Source organism: Pelobates fuscus, chromosome 5 (assembly GCF_036172605.1).
Source record: "Pelobates fuscus isolate aPelFus1 chromosome 5, aPelFus1.pri, whole genome shotgun sequence".
Taxonomy (NCBI): domain Eukaryota; kingdom Metazoa; phylum Chordata; class Amphibia; order Anura; family Pelobatidae; genus Pelobates; species Pelobates fuscus.
The window spans coordinates 65966403-65986067 of NC_086321.1; positions in this window are offsets into that span (position 1 = coordinate 65966403).

A 19665-nucleotide genomic window follows, 5' to 3' on the forward strand; every position below is an offset into this window, starting at 1 on the left:
TATAGCTGACGCTAGAAGGTTATCTGCCCGGCAGGCTAGATGGTCCCTATTTCTTTCGCGTTTTCAATACGTTATTACCTATAGACCTGGTTGCCGTAATGCCAAAGCTGACGCTATCTCCCGACAGCATGAACCTTTAGAATTTGTTAACCTGACTCCTGTACCTATTGTTCCTGCGTCTCAGATAATAGCTGCTACCCGTTTGGTTGTTTCATCTCCTTTTCTTGATAGTATTAAGACATACCAAACCCAAGCACCCCCTGAGACGCCGGCTGGTAAACTATATGTTAAAACAAAGGACAGAAAAAAGCTGTTAACTTTATTTCACACCGCCAAAACTGCTGGTCATCCGGGAGTAACCAAAACCTATAAGGGCCTCCTTCAACAGTTCTGGTGGCCTTCGCTTAAGCAGGACGTAGTAGATTTTGTACAGGCTTGTCGGGTCTGTACTCAGTGTAAGTCCCCTAATGTGAGACCCCAGGGTCTACTCTTGCCTCTGTCTATACCAAAGAAACCATGGACCCACTTATCCATGGATTTCATTGTAGACCTTCCTCTTTCTGATGGTCAGACGGTGATTTTGACTGTGAGGGATAGGTTCTCTAAAATGGCGCACTTCATTCCGCTTAAAAAGCTTCCTTCTGCTAGTCAGTTGGCTCAGGTGTTTGCCAAAGAAGTGTTCCGCTTGCATGGGGTTCCTCAGGATATCGTGTCTGACAGGGGTCCTCAATTTGTCTCTCGGTTTTGGAGGGGCTTTTGTGCTGAGATGGGGGTCTCCTTGTCGTTCACTTCCTCCTATCACCCGCAATCTAATGGTGCAGCCGAACGTGCTAACCAGTCTGTGGAATTGTATTTGCGCTGCTTCACTAATGCGCACCAGGACGACTGGTCTCACCTCCTTCCGTGGGCTGAGTTTGCCAGGAATACGGTGTCTCACTCGTCTACTGGCTTAAGTCCTTTTGAGGTTGCTTATGGGTTTCAGCCTTCTGTCCTTCCCGGTGCGTTCTCCGACAAGGGAATGCCCGCCTTGGACCAGCACCTCGCCTCTTTGCGGAAGATGTGGGATCAGGTCCATGTTGCGCTATCTCGTTCAGCTGCTGCTCAGAAGAGGTTTGCTGATCGCCGTAGGGTTGCTGCCCCTTCTTATATTCCGGGTGATAGGGTATGGTTGTCCTCCAGGAACCTCCGTCTCAAGGTTCCCTCGATGAAATTTGCTCCCAGATTTCTGGGTCCCTACAAGGTGTTGCGTAGGGTTAACCCCGTTTCCTACTCCCTTGACCTGCCTCCTTCCATGCGTATTCCGAACACGTTTCACGTCTCGCTTTTGAAGCCCTTGCTGTGTAACCGGTTCTCTCGTCCCCTCGGGCGGCCCGTTTCCCCTCGCGCGGTCTCCAGTGGCGTGTACGAGGTGGCTGCCCTTCTCGACTCTCGTGTTTCTAGGGGTCGGTTACAGTATCTGGTGGATTGGAAGGGGTACGGCCCTGAGGAGCGGTCTTGGGTTTTGAGCTCTGATTTGCACGCTCCCTCTTTGGTCCGCTCCTTTCATGCCCGGTTTCCTTTGAAGCCTTCTGCTTCCCGCCCTCCGGGCGGTCTTCGAGGGGGGGGTAATGTCAGGATCCCGCGGGCGGCTGCGAGGGGAGGCTGCAATCCGCTCGCGGCACTCACCCTCCAGCCGTCCACGGTCCCCTTCCTGCCAGGTGTTCGGCGGGCGGCATCCTCCCAGCCACGGGTGCCGCCCGCGTCTTCTTCCGGGTCCCCCAGTGGCAGCATGCATGACGCTGCACGCTGGGAGACCGGCCAATTTGTTACACGCCGGGGTCAGTCACCTGACCCGGCGTTAAAGGCACAGTGCCTCAATCACAGTGGGAGGTTTAGATATCTCCCACGTGTGATTGTTAATTCTGATTGGAAATTAGCCAATCAGAATTAACCTTCTGGTTTATATACTTACCTTTCCTGTTCCTCCCTGCCCTGTTGTGGTCTTTGCTTTATAGTATTGATACTGAACGTGTGCTTTCTGGTTACGTACTCTCTGGCTTGTTATACTGACTTTGTGACTTTCTCCTACCCTTTGACCTCGGCTTGTTTCTCGTTATTCTGTTTTCTGGTTCCCCTTACTTGGCTGGTCTCCTGACTATTCTGTGTGTGCTTAGCCCGGCCACTCTAAGGACCGGTACGGCACACTTTCTGTGTGTGTGTCTGTGTGTGTGTTGGCGTGTTGGGTTCCCCGAATCGTGACACAGGGCCTTTTTAGGGCCCTGCATGATAGGAAGTCCCTCTGGTGGCCATCTGAGTGACGGCCACTGGAGGTATTCCTATCAATCAATGTAAACACTGTATTTTCTCTGAAAATACAGTGTTTACATTAGATTTCCTGCAGGGAGCTATAGATCATACCTGAACAACTACATTAAGCTGTAGTTGTTCAGGTGACTATAGTGTCCCTTTAAATTGTTCCATGTCACCTAATTAGTACACAGTACTTTGTAACACTACAAGGATACAGTTTGCTTTAGTTTATCATATGATTACCGGTTATAGTGTTAAGCTAGGGGTTATGTTCATAACAAATAATATAATCGCCCATCATCTACACTCAGTAACATTTAAACTTACAAGTTCTCATGGTTCAATGTATTACTTTTATTTGGTAATTGCTGTAACAGTTTGCTTTGCTTAGGGGTAGGAAGTATGCTCACCTCACTACTTCATTCAGTATACCAGGTTTTGTTTGGGGTCATGCCATACTCTCTTTTATGTGACATATTTTACTTTTCAGCTACTCCACACATGCCCGTCACAATGCCCAGTTGCTCCAAACGTGCATCTGGTTATCCATAAGTGGATATTTTGTGATTATGTACCCTCGCCTCTTGGTATTCAACTTACAGGGGTGATGTTATTCATTTATACTAGCTTCTTTCTTTACAACCTCTCTCACATATCTATTCACTTTAAGAAGATATTAGTAAGTCAAGTCTCACAATGAATACTTCATTTTTAGTACATATGGTCAACTGAGTTTATTATACTGTTCAATTTCCTCTGGTTGGTTTTGGTAACAGGTATCATTAGAGTATTTTAGTGTTCTGGGCTCATCTTACTTTACCTATCTTACCGGCAGTCACTGTATTAGTTTTTAAATTATGAGCACTAAGTTTTTTTTAGGTTTTGGGTTTAGGTTATTGTACAACTTTTGCCCTCCACTTTTCTATTCAGTCATTCTTACTGTCAATTGGAATTTTAGCTTTCATTAATCTGCCAGGTTATGTCTATCTAGTAATATCACATTTTCATTGCAAGTGACTCCCTTTTCTGGTACTACCTCCTTACGACAACCACTTGCTCTACAGCATTAGTTCTCAAACCAGTCCTCAAGACCCACCAACAGTCCAGGATTTAGGGATTGCCCTGTTGTGTCCGATGTGTTGTGTCCGATGTTTCTTTGCAAAATAAAAGCAGTTCAAAGAAATTGGTCTCTATATAATATGTTGCAAGAATAAACACACAGAGAAAAATCTCATAAAAATGCAAATGGTAATACGTTGTAAATCTATTGGAATGTAGTCTTTGCCCACTCAGTTTTTTAAAATTGTATTTATTGTTAAGGATAAAAGTTACCCAACATCCACGTTTGTTCAATGCTGTTCCATTTTTGGGAACACAAGGGAACTGTCACCCAGGACTATGCACCTTCGATGATCTGCCCTCAATGGGCTGCCCTGTGTAAATGGCAAGCAACCTAGCATGATTTAATTCAAGTGTGACCTGCCAGTTGTTCTGATGGACCCTCCCCTATTCTGCGTTGGTCTGTCCCCTATGGGGCAGCACCATTAATGTGATTTGTGTCACTGGCCCAGATGATGTTCTCTCATCCACTGGTGTCCCAATTTACCAGTCCAGTATCCAACATCTGATCACTCTGCCCCCTGTCCTTTCACTGCTCAGATTTTTTTTCAATAGGAAGCCTGGGACAGATGCTGAAAGCCAATAAGTAGCTCCCTATACACAAAATGTCTTGAGGGTCACTAGAGGGTCAACTTGGCCTTGTGCTTAGGGTCATTGTCATGCTGGAAAGTCCATGCGTCCGATGCGCAGCCTTCGTGCAGAAGAATGCAAATTGTCTGCCAGTATTTTCTGATAACATGCTGCATTCATCTAGCCATCAATTTTCACAAGATTCCCTGTGCATTTAGACCTCACACACCCCAAAACATCAGTGAGCCATCACCATGCTCTCATCACTCCAAATTACAGTGTTGGTACTACTGACTGAACTTCGAAACACAAGACATTGCCCATCATATTAAAAACAAAGAGAATGATACCTGCACTCTGGCCTAAATCCCTATGTACATTTAAACAAAATGGAGGCTCTTTAGTTTTCTTCCAATGGTCATTTGAATATAAGCTCACCTGCCACATCAAGGCAAGCCCCAAAAGGTGAGTCCTACACTAGCCATTAGATTTGCTGATATCAGCTAAGAATCTTCAATGAGACAGGAAGGGGTATTTTATAAACCCTTTCACGTTTAACCCTTTATAGGGCTTCTACACTGCCCATCGTCTGTTTCATTTGTTTGGGGATTCATTTACATACCATTTCATAGTTCAGGATTTTGGACAAATCTCGAATGCCCAAAATTCAGACGAATCGCTATATTAGTTTGAAATGGAATTCACAAGTCTTGGAGTCAGTAAGTCTATTTTTTCATACCATCTGTACAGCTATCTGCCTGTCTTGCCTGCAGCTGAACAGTTACAATCAGATAGCAAGTCTAGCTGCTTCAAAACACTGGCATCTCAAAAAATCATAAACTGAAGATTTGTTCATTGTTTTCCAGAAGTATACACAGACTTTACCATCCATTAAAAAGGGCAATCCTGGGTATATTTTTGTATCCTTTGTTCTAATGCGTTTTAAAGAAGTGGATTTCATAAATGCTTCCACACACCCTGCGTGCTTTTACAAAAGGCAACTGTAGAATGTATTTTTTATTACAAATTGTTATGCTCTGTATTATATAATATTGTTTCACAATTATATTGTTATGCTTTTATCTGGAAAAAAATTGTCAATAAAAATTGTTAGGAAAAAAATTGACTTAAAAAGTCAAAATAAAAAGGAACATATCAGACTTTTGATTTTCATTAAGCCATGAGAATCTGCTGGGTTTTTTAAAATTAACTTTTAGAGTGTGCCGGATATTGCTGTAATCTTCTAAACCATTCATCCAATCCTGGACCTCAAACACTGTAGCATTCTATAAAAAAAGAAACACATGACTAGTTATCCCTTATGGTTGTGTGGGTGACTAATAAATATACTATTTAAATACTCATTACTGTTGGTTTTACAGCAGGATAGCTGACCAACTCACTCTAGTATTCTAAAACCCACGAATTCTGAGAAAAGTGAATAATTAGCAAATAAAAGGATCACATTTAACCGTCCCTTTTAAAAATTTACTTAAATCTAGTATCACACAAAAAATGTAATCATGATGATCCGCTATCAAATGTATTGATGCCTATAACATCTGTTATGAATCATTTTTTACAATTATGGATCATGTTTGATTTTTCATAAAGACTATGGCAAGCAAGTTATAGAATGCCTTATTTTTATAGGAATGTCTACATAATTCTAGACCTTTAACTATATTATATGAAGAATATTATCTCATGGTTTTGCTGCACCTGGATTCTGTCACTACCCCAATATAACAAAAGCCACCATCAGTGTTAATGACTAAACTGTGAACTATTGGGAATCCATACTGAATTTCATATTTTAGACCGAAATATCTAAACTAACTCCATAGATGAGTTGGAGAGTTGTTTAAATTTCAATATTTTGAGTTGCCATTCAATTTAAATTCACAATAATTCACAGTTTACAGGGTTATTTGCTAACGAGAATTCAAAGGGAATTTAAGGCCAGACTAGTCGAGCTGAAAGCATAGCTGACTTTTTTGCAGTTTGGCTATTTTGACCTTAAGTTTGAAATTCCCTTTGCATTCGAACTTTAGTAAATAACCCTGTTAGTAAATAATCCTGTCCGTAGATATGTAAATGTAAAACTGATTTGAAGGGCAACTATACAAAAATAATGTACACAATCTTTTGCAAGACATAATCAATTTTCACCAATAGATGGCACTATTGTTCAAAATAATTATGAAATCCTAATTCAGAGTAAAATAATATTCTCCTCCCAAAAATTAAATCTAATCTTGGACATGGGTTTGATTGATCTTTTATAAATACATATCTATCTATCTATCTATCTATCTATCTATCTTTATGTATATATATCTATACATATATATAAAAGTAGCTCTTGATAGATTTAAATTGATAGATTTAGAAAGTGTTTTGCACAATCATCATTACTATTAGCATTTATATACTGTCAATATTTTTATTAGAGATTAGGAATATTTGACAAGTAATTTGAAATAGACAAGAATTAAAGAAGACCCTGCTCAGATAAGTTTGCATTGTATGGTTATTCACTAAACTGTGAATTGTATGAAAGTTCAAAAGCTAGGAGGGGGGGGGCGTGTCCGGCAGCCAACCAAGATGGACGTGTGAGCCCGGAGCTCCTCGTGGCGCCCGCCTGAATACCGCCGCTAATCCGCACATCCCGCTCACCGCACTCACCTAATGGGTCGCACAAGGAAGCCCACTGACACGGGAGGCACCCCGAGGCCCACGGGTCCGGGGGGGGACAACACGATCCGGTCCTACCTGCAATCCACGGCCCGCGCACGATCGCCGCAACCGGAAATGGAGGCCGCAAACCAAGCACCGGACTCCACTCCATCCACCCCGGCCAGGCACTCACCAGCACCCTCCTTTGCATCAGAGCCTCAGATGCCGCCGGAGGATGGATGGAGGGAGATACTGCCTAACCTCCTCACAAAGGCAGACTTCGAGGCCCTCTCTGACCGCCTGGGCCGCGTGGTACGCGAGGAGGTGGCCCAGCTCCGTGTGGACATGGCAAAAATGGAGGCACGCATGTCTGTGACAGAGGCAGAGTCCAAAGCCCTCAGGACTGACCTGGAACACACCACCACAGCGGTCACCAGCCAAGAAGCTGATATGGCATACCTCACCACGTGGATAGATGACCTGGACAACCGCGGCCGCAGGCTGAACCTACGTGTCCGCGGGGTGAGAGAGGGAGGCCCGTCTGAAAACATCCCCGACATGCTGCGGCAAATATTTACACAGGTACTGGGGGGTCAACAAATACCCAGAATAGGCCTAGTTAGGGCACACAGAGCTCTGAGACCCCTGCCAGCCCCAGAAGACCAACCCAGGGATATCATATGCTGCCTGGATAACTACCAGCTAAAGGAGGAGATACTGCGCACGGCCCGCCGCATGGGCACCATACGCCTAGAGGGGCAAAATATATCCATCTACCAAGATTTGTCCCGATATACACTACAAGCAAGAAGAGCCCTACGCCCGGTGACCTCTGCCCTACAACAAGCAGGGATCCCATACCGCTGGGGCTACCCGTTCTCCTTGACAGCAAGACAGGGCCCAGATCAGCTAACATTGAGGAAACCGGAAGAAGTCCCAAGCTTCCTGCGCACCCTAGGCCTCCCGCCAATACAAGTACCCGACTGGCTCACAAGATCGTTCCTCCAGCAACCAGCAGGACCGCAGCAACAACACAGACTGGACCAAAACCCTCAAGGGCCCCAGCACCAACGCCGACGTGACTGGAACCAAGGCCAAGCAAGGCGTGAGCGGTAAACTACCCATCAAACAGCCTGGGGGGACCCAAGGGCTACAGCGAGAACGCACCGAACTGTGAGTAACAATAATGGGGACACACATAGAAAAAAGCGAGAAGGTTTGGGGTGGGAGAGGGGCTAACGGGGGGTTCGAGGGGACTAACGCACTGCTCCACACGCAACCAAGTGCCAGAAGGGGGGGAACTGGACGCTTGGGGAGGGGGACAAGTGAATGGGCCAGGCCACAGGGCCAGAACGGTTGACGGCAGACTCGCACATGGTACCCAATTTCTAAGAAACCACACGGCAATATGTATGGTCGCAGGAACCCACACACAAGCCAAGCCACACCACAGGAGGGGGTGAAAGGGGATGGGGGCAGGGTGGGAAGGGCATGAGCTGAGTAAGCACTAAATGAGAAAACTGACGGCAGAACACACACTGAAGGAAGGGGGGAGGGAAGGGAGTGGGGAGGGAATAATTGCATTAACTAATAGCAAAAAAAAAAAAAAACCAAAAAAAAAAAAAAAAAAAAAAAAGAAAAAAAAAAAATATAATAATAATAAAAAAAAAAAAAAAAAAATACAAAATAAATAAATAAAAATATTTTAAAGTATAGATAATGATTGGGACGACAGGGACGTAGGTGACAAAGGGGAGGGAAGGGGGGGGGGAGAGAGGAGAACATAACAATTTAAATGTCCACCCCAGGACACCCATGAACAGCTTGAACAGGGCAGGCGAGAGGGAAATAGAGAACCTCAGGCAGCACGTGCAGCTGGAGGGAAGCGAGAACTAACCAGACGTAATGCCGACTGGAAGATGCATCTTGAACCTGGTGTATACACTATGTCAAAAGTATAGGATACTGAACACGCACTACACCAGACACGCGCACCAAGCGGCGCAACACACCCAGCCACGGCACCAGCTTACTCCATAGACTGACACGCGCACCCGCTCGATACACAAGCTCCCCAAGTGATATGACACAGAGGCACACTGAACCACAACGGAGGTACAAACTGCCCCACCGCGACCCTAGATCCCAAACCACCAGTAACAGAGACGCTAACCAGCAAGAGCAATGGTACCCCAGATACGGCCCCCCGTGACTAACCAACCCGAGTCCCCATCGAACCAAAGGGACATACCAAACCACCGAGGCACACGACCAACTCCCCCAAACTACCACAAGGCCCATAACATCTAGGTCCCCCCAGTAGAGCGGCGCACACAATGAGACAGACGGAACGACCAACACGCCAGGGTGCCATAGGGCATCTACACAAAAGCACCAACATGCACGGAACACACCAAATGACCCACTTACATACTGCAGAGAGAGAATGAGCGGATGCACGACCTCACAGCCACCGATGAGACGGGAAACCACACTCCAAACCCAACACCGGAACTCTAACACCTATACAGACCCAGCTGGGCGACCTCCGACACATTGCCCGACACCCCCATAGGAATAGGACACACGGCCCCCTCAGTGGAAGGGGACGCGCACACCCCAGAGTCGACAAGGTCCCTCCAACAGGCCGGACACACAGTCGAACCAACGGGATAACTGTCCATTACCCTATACAGACACTGACCTCCATAGGCAGTGCACACACACACAGGGTAGGTAACTAACACACACACAAACACAACTACACAACGCACCCCACACAGACACGTGCAAGCCCAACACTCCCACCACCTCCCTCCCTCCCCCACCCCCTGCCATACCCACCAGTCCCCCGTGGCCGTCCACGGGATGCGGGCCCCGGGACCGAGCGGATTCACGCGGGAGGACCTGAACATCATCTCGTACAACGTACACGGACTGAACATCAGGGAGAAACGGACGAGACTACTACGAGACTTGAAACACTACAAGGCGTCGGTAGCCTTCCTGCAGGAGACCCACTTTCAAGAGGGCAGAGCACCGGCCCTGAAAGACCGCAACTTCCAGGTGGGATACTTCAGCAACAACCCCGACAAGCGCACGCGGGGAGTAGGCATTCTCTTCTCCAGACTTGTCCCCTACACTGAGAAAGCCACCATCAGCTGCAACCAAGGTAGATACATATTCACCAAAGGCACAATCCTAGATCAAACATACACATTCGCCAACGTGTATGCCCCGAACACAAAACAACACCAATTCCTAGGACGCACGCTGAACACCTTGATGAAATTCACAGAAGGCACTCTAATAATCGGAGGAGACCTGAACCTGGCGCTACACCCGGACCAAGACTCCTCATCCCCACAGAACGCAACCCCGCACAACAAGTACGCGAACACACTGCGCCTCCTCCACCACCACCAATTAGCAGACTGCTGGCGGGCTATGCACCCTACGACCCGCGATTACACCTTCTACTCAAGGACCCACTCAACTTACACCAGGCTCGACTACTTCCTCACGCCGCACCGAAACTTGACCTTACTCACCAGCGCAGAGATCTTGCCGATGACATGGTCAGACCATTGCCCGATCCGCTTACGGCTGCAGTCACCACTGTTCAGACCCAGACAAATGTCGTGGCGGCTGAATGAATCACTTCTATCAGACAAGACGGTGGTAGATAAAATCGGCAACTCCATACGGACATACTTTGAGGTAAACGAGACAGACGACGTGACGCCGCTGACATGTTGGGAGGCACACAAAACAGTGATACGCGGCCAGATCATCGCACTCAGCGCATCCCGCAAGAAGGCAGCGACACAGGAGATCCTCGACCTCAGCCAAGACATAGCGACCCTAGAAGCTAGACACAAACGCACTCTGGACGCGACAACGTACAGGGACCTGGTGGCCAAACGAGACCAACTCACCACACACCTCAACCGTTCGATACAACGCTCATACCAACACTACAAACACATGATACACGAACACGGAGACAAGTGCGGGAGGCTACTAGCGAACCTCCTCAAACACCGCAAAACCCAACTCTACATTCCGAAAATCAAGGACACAAGACAGCAACTCAGACACCGACCAGACCACATATCCACAGCGTTCCGAGCATACTACCAGAACCTGTATAACCTCCGCCGAACTGCCCCAGGAACTCCGCGGGTGAGCATAACTGAAAACATTCGAGACTACTTGAACTCCGCAAACGTGCCTGACATAGGCGACGCAGCACGAGAAGCGCTGGAAGCACCCATAACGCCAGAAGACATAGCGTATGCCATCAAGAGAGCGAAAACCGGCAGAGCACCAGGACCAGATGGCCTCCCCCTCCAGTATTACAAAACATTTACACTAGACACGACACCGAAGCTCCTGAAGGCACTAAATTCCATCCAAGATGGGGCCTTACCGACGGCCCAATTCACTTCGGCCAACATTACCCTGCTCCCGAAAGAGGGGAAGGACCCAACACTGTGCCCCAGTTATCGCCCGATATCAGTACTTAACACGGACCTTAAGCTTCTCGCTAGTATCCTCGCAACCCGGCTGGCGCCACTGCTCCCCGAATCAATCCACCCAGACCAAACGGGTTTCATCCCAGGTAGAGAAGTACGGGACAACACCATCAGAGCCCTGAACATCATAGCCCACGTCAAAACACAACGGACGCCAGTGCTACTCCTGTCAACTGACGCGGAAAAAGCGTTCGACAGGGTAGACTGGGACATGATGTTCGCCACCCTACGACAATTCGGCATAGGGGCAAGATACCTCACCTGGGTGACGGCACTCTACACTCACCCGACGGCAAGGATCAGGATAAATGGCGCATTATCAGACCCGTTCCACATCCTCAACGGGACCAGGCAAGGCTGCCCACTCTCGCCCTTATTGTTTGCAATGACACTGGAGCCCTTCCTCAATAGGATCCGACAGAACACAGATATACAAGGAATGAGGATTGGACACTCGCACCATAAAATCCTGGCCTACGCGGACGACCTCCTGTTCGTGGTCACGAACCCGGAGACCTCCCTCCGGGCCATACAGGGGGAATTTGAACAATACGGCCGACTATCGAACCTCCAAATCAACTACTCAAAGTCGGAGATCTTAAATTTAAACATCAACCACGCACTGAGTGCCACGATCCGGAGACAACACCCATATCGCTGGTGTGACCACCGGATGAGATACCTGGGGGTCTGGCTCACGCCCAACCCAGCAGACCTATACACACACAATTACCTCCCCATGCTAAAAAAGGCAACGGAGGAACTGCACAAATGGAACTCCTACTACATATCATGGCTAGGAAGGGTAAATGCGGTCAAAATGACGCTGCTTCCCAAACTACTATTCATATTTCAAACAGTCCCGATAACAGCCCCACCAACCTTCTTCAAGACTCTGAAAACGGAAGTCCGTAAATTCATATGGAAGGGCAAGTCTCCCCGGGTAGCGCACGCCCAACTAATCCTCCCCAAACTCCGCGGGGGACTGGCACTGCCAGACTTTGAAAAGTACTATCACGCGGCACACCTCACGAGAATCATCAGTTGGACGGTGGCCAGCGGCACGAAACCATGGACCCAACTAGAGTCAGACACGACCAACTGCGACCTCAGAACACTACCTTGGATCCCGAAAGAAGCATACAAACATAAACACATCAACAACCCATTTGTGGCGGCCACCATGCGAGTCTGGCACGGACAAGGCACAAGGCAATACCTAACGACGGACCCAGGCCCACTCCTCCCCTTGAAAGGCAACCCAGATTTCCCAGCAGGGGACATGGGCCCAACCCCATACCCAATAGGGCACAAGTCAATCATCCGCATGAAGGATGTCCTTCGGAACCCCTTCGACATCCGACCGCTGAACGAACTATTCCCGGATAGACCGCATACATTTGCGCACACACTCCAGAGGGCACAAATGACACGATACGCCCGATCCATGCCTCAAAAACCATCTCTCCTGAGAGACCTAACAACGTTTGAACACATCTGTATGCAAGACACAGAGCCGCCGCGCGCCATATCACAAATCTATACGCTCCTAATCAAGAGCAGATATATACTAGCACCCCCGTGCATCAGACAGTGGGAGGAGGAACTAGAAGAACCCATGACAGAGGCGGAATGGAACACCCTCATCACCTTGATACAGAAAACGCCAGGCTCAGCACGCCTACAGGAGAACTCCTACAAACTCTTCACCAGGTGGTACTTGACACCAACAACGCTCCATGCAAGAAACCCGGAGATACCAGACACCTGCTGGAGATGCGAGGGGGCAGTGGGGACGTTCACACACATCTGGTGGACATTCCCCAAGATCCGCCCATACTGGGAGACGGTCCGGAAAACTATACATGAAGTAACGGATGAATTACTGCCTGAGACCCCAGCCGCCTTCCTTCTACACAAAACCACCATGCCGACACAGACATACATCAGATCCATTATTCCCAGACTACTCAATGCAGCCAAAGCGACCATCCCCATCTACTGGAAGCAAACTACTACACCCCCACTGAGTCGCTGGATAGAAGAGGTGGAAGCGACGCGAAAATTTGAGGACCTGAAAGCCGACACCACGCGACAAAGAGATCGCTACACTCAACGCTGGTTTCACTGGCTACGCCACACCGCGTCGGACCCCTTCCAAAGCCGCCTCGCAGCAAACACCCCTGAGAGGAACGAGCGAGAGGGAGAAGGGCTCGAGCGGGAGTCCGGGGACTGAACGGAACGGGGCGGCGACGGGGGACTGGAAAACAGAAAACAGGCCACCAACCCTCCCCTCACCCACCCATCCATGACACATCCACACACACTAACACACTCAAAATTCGACTTCGGACACGAGAGAAAGTTACACCACCATATGAAGTGCAGGGGAAGCACACCGCGACCACAACCAACCACAGGCCAAAATGATACACGCATGACAAACCTAACCCACACAACACAAACACCGGAGTACAAACACAAGTCTACAATGTGTATGTATGTGTCAGTGTGTGTATGTTGGTGTCCGTGTGTTTGTAGTTATATCTCAATGTAAATTTATATATGTCAACGTGTATGTATGTCAATGTAAATTTATATATTTGTCAACACGTGTTATTTGCAAGACAGCCACCAGAAATTTTGGGGCCCCTAACTGAGCTCAGGGTCTGGGCCCCCCAGGACCCGCCTCCAAGACCGCCCACAAGGACCGCCTCGAAATCCCGCCCACAGGAATACACACAGACACAAACACATTCACGGATACAAAAGGACACAGATACACACACACACACACACACACACACACACTGATACATACTAACAGACACACATACTGATACGCATATAGGCATACATACTGACCCACACATACAGAGACATACACACATATACAGACACACAGGCATACATAGTGACAGACAGACACATACTAACATACATACAGACACACATGTATAAGGACATACAGACACAGACACATTTATAATGACATACAGACAGACATATCGTATATACTCGAGTATAAGCCGACCCGAACAAAAAACTGGGAAAACTTATTGACTCGAGTATAAGACTAGGGTGGGAAATGCAGCAGCTACTGGTACATTTCTAAATAAAATTAGATCCTAAAGAAAATATATTAATTGAATATTTATTTACAGTCTGTGTATATAATGAATGCAGTGTGTGTGTATAAATGCAGTGTGTGTGTATGAATGCAGTGTGTGTGTATGAATGCAGTGTGTGTGTGTATGAGTGCAGTGTGTGTATGAGTGCAGTGTATGTATGAATGCAGTGTGTGTATGAATGCAGTGTGTGTGTAAGTGCAGTGTGTGTATGAGTGCTGTGTGTGTATGAGTGCTGTGTGTGTATGAATGCAGTGTGTGTATGAATGCAGTGTGTGTATGAATGCAGTGTGTGTATGAGTGCAGTGTGTGTGTGATGCAGAGTGTAATGCAGAGCCTTGGTGGGGGGTGGGCATTTTAATTATTATTATTTTAATATAATTATTTTTTTTATTAGCAATATTTTTTTATTATTAATATTTTATTTTATTATTTAAATTGTTATGTTATTTATTTTCGTCCCCCCTCCCTGCTTTATACATGGCAGGGAGGGGGGCTCTCACTCCCTGGTGGTCCAGTGGATGGCTGTGTAGGAGGGGGCTGGCAGAGAGTGTTTACTTACCTCTCCTGCAGCTCCCTTCTCCTCCGCGCCGGTCCGGTCAGCTCCCTCTGCAAGTCCCAGTGTAAGTCTTGCGGCCGTGCGGAGCGTTGCCACGGTAACCCGTGGCAACGCTATGACCCCGCGGCTCTCGCAAGACTTACACTGGGACTTGCAGAGGGAGCTGACCGGACCGGCGCGGAGGAGAAGGGAGCTGACAGGAGCTGAGAAGAGGTAAGTAACAGCTGCCTACCAGCCCCTTGTCTGTATTATGGCAATGTAAGTTGCCATAATACAGACATTGACTCGAGTATAAGTATATACAAAAAATGTGCAGAAAAACTCGACTTATACTCGAGTATATACGGTACATACATTCATACTGGCATACAGACACTGACATCTATACACACATACATACACAGACATACCTTCATAATGACATACAGACATACATTCATACTGGCATACATTCATACAGACACTGACATCCATACATACACACATTCATAATGATATGCAGACATACATACACTGACATTCATACACACATAATGACATACATACATACATACAGACAGACATACATGCATACAGACATACATACAGGCAGACATACAGACATGCATACATACAGACATGCATACATACAGACATACATACAGACATGCATACAGACATGCATACATAGACATACATACATACAGGCATACATACAGACATACATGCATACAGACAGACATACATATACATACAGACAGACATACATAGATACATACAGACAGACATACATAGATACATACAGATATAGACATACATACAGACATGCATACAGATATACATGCATACATACAGACATACATACATACAAACATACAGACATACAAACATACAGACAGACATACATACATATACATACATATACATACAGACAGACATACATAGATACAGACATACATAGATACATACAGACAGACATACATAGATACATACAGACATAGACGTACATGCATGCATACAGACATGCATACAGACAGACAGACATACATACATGCATACAGACAGACAGACATACATTCACACACACAGCTCATTTTTCAGCCACCCTCCTGTTACTTACCTTTGTTTTGCAGGAGGGTGGCTGGGGCTGATAGGAGTTGGCGTGGCTCTCCCTCTCTGTCTGGCTGTCTCTCCTCCCGCGCGGAGTGAGCTGGGAGGAAGTGACCACTTCCTCCCAGCAGCACTTGTGCAGCGGCGGCATTTTTATTTATTTTATTAAAGGGGCCCAGTCGCGCTATTACACGGCCACAGCGCTGACCGGGCCCCTGAAGTGGGTGTGCCACCCAATGGGCCCCATCAGCGTGCGGGCGCTGGGCTGCCGGGCCCATGACAACCGTCATGGTTGTCACCCCCTAATGGCGGCCCTGGTTATTTGTGTCAATGTGTGTGTCAGTGAGTGTGTATGTATCACTCAGTGCATGTGTATGTATAAAATGTAGATATTCTGCAATATATTTTATCACAATTGCCAGAAATGTTATCTAAATGGCAAATATTTTTATGTTTAGGGGTTCTTCTTAAAGGATCAAGACAAGAGGTAGTCCAAAACAGGATTAATTAAAGAAGAATTATATTGGATATTATGATATGGGGATATGGAATAATTTTTTAAGTACTCAGTTGGGCAGTAGTGATGTACCGAACTGTCCGCCGGCCATGCTAAGTTCGCGTTCGCCGCGGCGGGCGGACACATGGGCAGTTTGATCCGCCCCCTATTCGTCATCATTGGGCAAACTTTGACCCTGTGCCTCTCGGTCAGCAGACACATTCCAGCCAATCAGCAGCACCCCCTCCCTTCCACACCCTCCAACCTCCCTCCCAGCATCCATTTTCGATTCATTCTGAAGCTGCATGCTTAGTGAGAGGAGGGAAAGTTTAGCTGCTGCTGATTAGAGAGGGACATTGATAGCTAGGCTAGGGTATTCAGTGTCCACTGCAATCCTGAAGGACTCATCTGATCTCTGCTATAAGGACAGCACCCCAAAAAAACATTTTTAGGGCTAGAACATCAGGCTGTTTTTTTTTTTTCCTGTGTAATGTAATTGCAGGTGCCTGCCTGCCAGCTTCTGTGTGAGGTTCACAGTGGATACTGTGCCCACTCGCCCAGTGCCACCACTCATATCTGTTTTTACAATAGCTTAAGCTTTAGATTTAAAAAAAATATTTTTTTTTCACTGTAATAGAAGAGCAGTTGCCTGCCTGCCAGCTTCTGTGTCAGGCTGGATGCCTTGCCCATTTGCACAGTCAGTGCCACCACTCATATCTGTTTTTACAATAGCTTAAGCTTTAGATTTTAAAGAAATCATTTTTTTTCACTGTAATAGAAGAGCAGTTGCCTGCCTGCCAGCTTCTGTGTGAGGTTCACAGTGGATACTGTGCCCTCTTGCCCAGTGCCACCACTCATATCTGTTTTTACAATAGCTTAAGCTTTAGATTTCAAAAAAATATATTTTTCCCACTGTAATAGAAGAGCAGTTGCCTGCCTGCCAGCTTCTGTGTGAGGTTCACAGTGGATACTGTGCCCACTTGCCCAGTGCCACCACTCATATCTGTTTTTACAATAGCTTAAGCTATAGATTTTAAAAAAATATTTTTTTTCACTGTAATAGAAGAGCAGTTAGTTGTCTGCAAGCGTCTGGGTGTCAGGCCTCCTTCAGCGTGTGCTCTGCAGACCTGTGCCAGCGTACTTTGACAGTTGCCACTCATATCTGGTGTCTCTGTAGCGTGCTTTTACAAAGAAAAAAGGTTTCTATTGTAAGCTAATAGCAGCCAGTCAGTGTCCTTCAAGCGGCTCTGTCAGGCCTACAGTGTGTGCTCTCCAGAACTGTTACAGTGCACATTGCCAATCATATCTGGTGTCTCTATAGCGTGCTTTTACAAAGAAAAAAGGTTTCCAGTGTAAGCTAATAGCAGCCAGTCAGTGTCCTTCAAGCGGCTCTGTCAGGCCTACAGTGTGTGCTCTGCAGAACTGTTACAGTGCACATTGCCAATCATATCTGGTCTCACAGTAGCTTGCACGCATAGTACCACTAATCCCCCAAAAAATGACAGGCAGAGGCAGGCCACCCCGCAGGGGCCGTCGTGGTCATGGTGCTGTGATTCCCTTTTGCCCTAGAATAATGCCCAGTTTTCAGAAGCCACGTACCCTGAACTTGAAAAGTTCTGAGGACATAGTTGACTGGCTAACACAGGACACCCAATCTTCTACAGCCTCCGCTCGGAACCTTGACGCACCATCCTCCTCTAGCTTAGCTTCAGGCACCTCTCAAGATACCACTCACCCGCCTGCCGCCACCACACTAGCACCACAGATGCTTTACTTGGTATGTCAGAGGAGTTATTCACACACCCGTTTGAAGAAATGAGTGATGCGCAACCATTTTTGCTAGAGGATGTAGATAACAGGGATATGTCTCAGGCAGGCAGCATTAAACACATGGAGGTACGGTGTGATGATGATGATGTTGTACCCGCTGCTGCTTCCTTTTCTGAGTTGTCAGATACAAGCGAAGCGGTTGATGATGACGATGCGTCCATGGATGTCACGTGGGTGCCCGCTCGGCAAGAAGAAGAACAGGGCGAAAGTTCAGATGGGGAGACAGAGAGGAGGAGGAGACGAGTTGGAAGCAGAGGGGGGGTCGTCGCAAGGAGCTAGTGGCACAGTCAGACAGCATGCTGTGTGAAAACTGTGTAATTTTCCATGGGAGTTTTGCCATGGATCCCCCTCCGGCATGCCACCGTCCAGGTGTTAGTCCCCTTGAAACAACTTTTCCATCACTTTTGTGGCCAGAAAGAGTCCCTGTTGGTTTTAAAATTCGCCTGCCCATTGAAGTCAATGGCGGTTCGCCGGTTCGCGAACATTTGAGGAAGTTCGCGTTCGCCGTTCGCAAACCGAAAATGTCGGGTTCGCGACAACACTATTGGGCAGTCAGAATGTGATAAAATAGCTCCAGGTAGTCTGATTCATTACACCTCTCCTTCCTCCACCACTATCCCTTTTACTGTAGTACAGACATTAACAGTGACTAATAGACACTAGATAATCTGATTTGTGTTACACAACACCGTTACTAATCATATATAGCTAAGTTATATTGATAAACAGATTTCCAGATACATGCAGAACAGCAAAATGCCACTAATCTCATCTTAAAAAACTATTAGCCTCATACTGTATCTATTATTATTTATAAAGCGCTAAGAAATTCCGCAGTGCAGTACTAACAGTCATGTATTTGTAACCAGACGAGTTGGATGCATCCCCCAAGATGTAGCAAATGCCTTTAATAATTATTTTGTTGGATGTGCCACCAACCTGATTGCTAAGCTAACAAATGACACACTTTCTGAAATTACAAATGCTGACCATGCCCCACTAAATTGGCAAAGACCTCATATAGAGAAATTCAATTTTAGACCTGTGCCAGTAAGTGTCATTAAAAAAAAAAACACACCTTAATAATCTAAAAATAAAAAAACAGTGGGGACCTGATTAAATCCCAGCAATATTGCTGAAGCTCAGTGCGCCAGCCATTGCTAAACCTGTTGTGGCGAAACCGACCTCGCCACGTGTCCTTGGAGGGGGCTGATTGCCCGCCTCTTGCCTTTGGACTATGGACCAGACTTTATGGGAATGTGATACCCCAGATAGCCATACCATGGAGCCTATTCATATAATGAAAGACTATGGGAAAGACTTTAGCTCCATGGCAATTGTACTGTGGGAGTAGGATCTGCGCGCTAT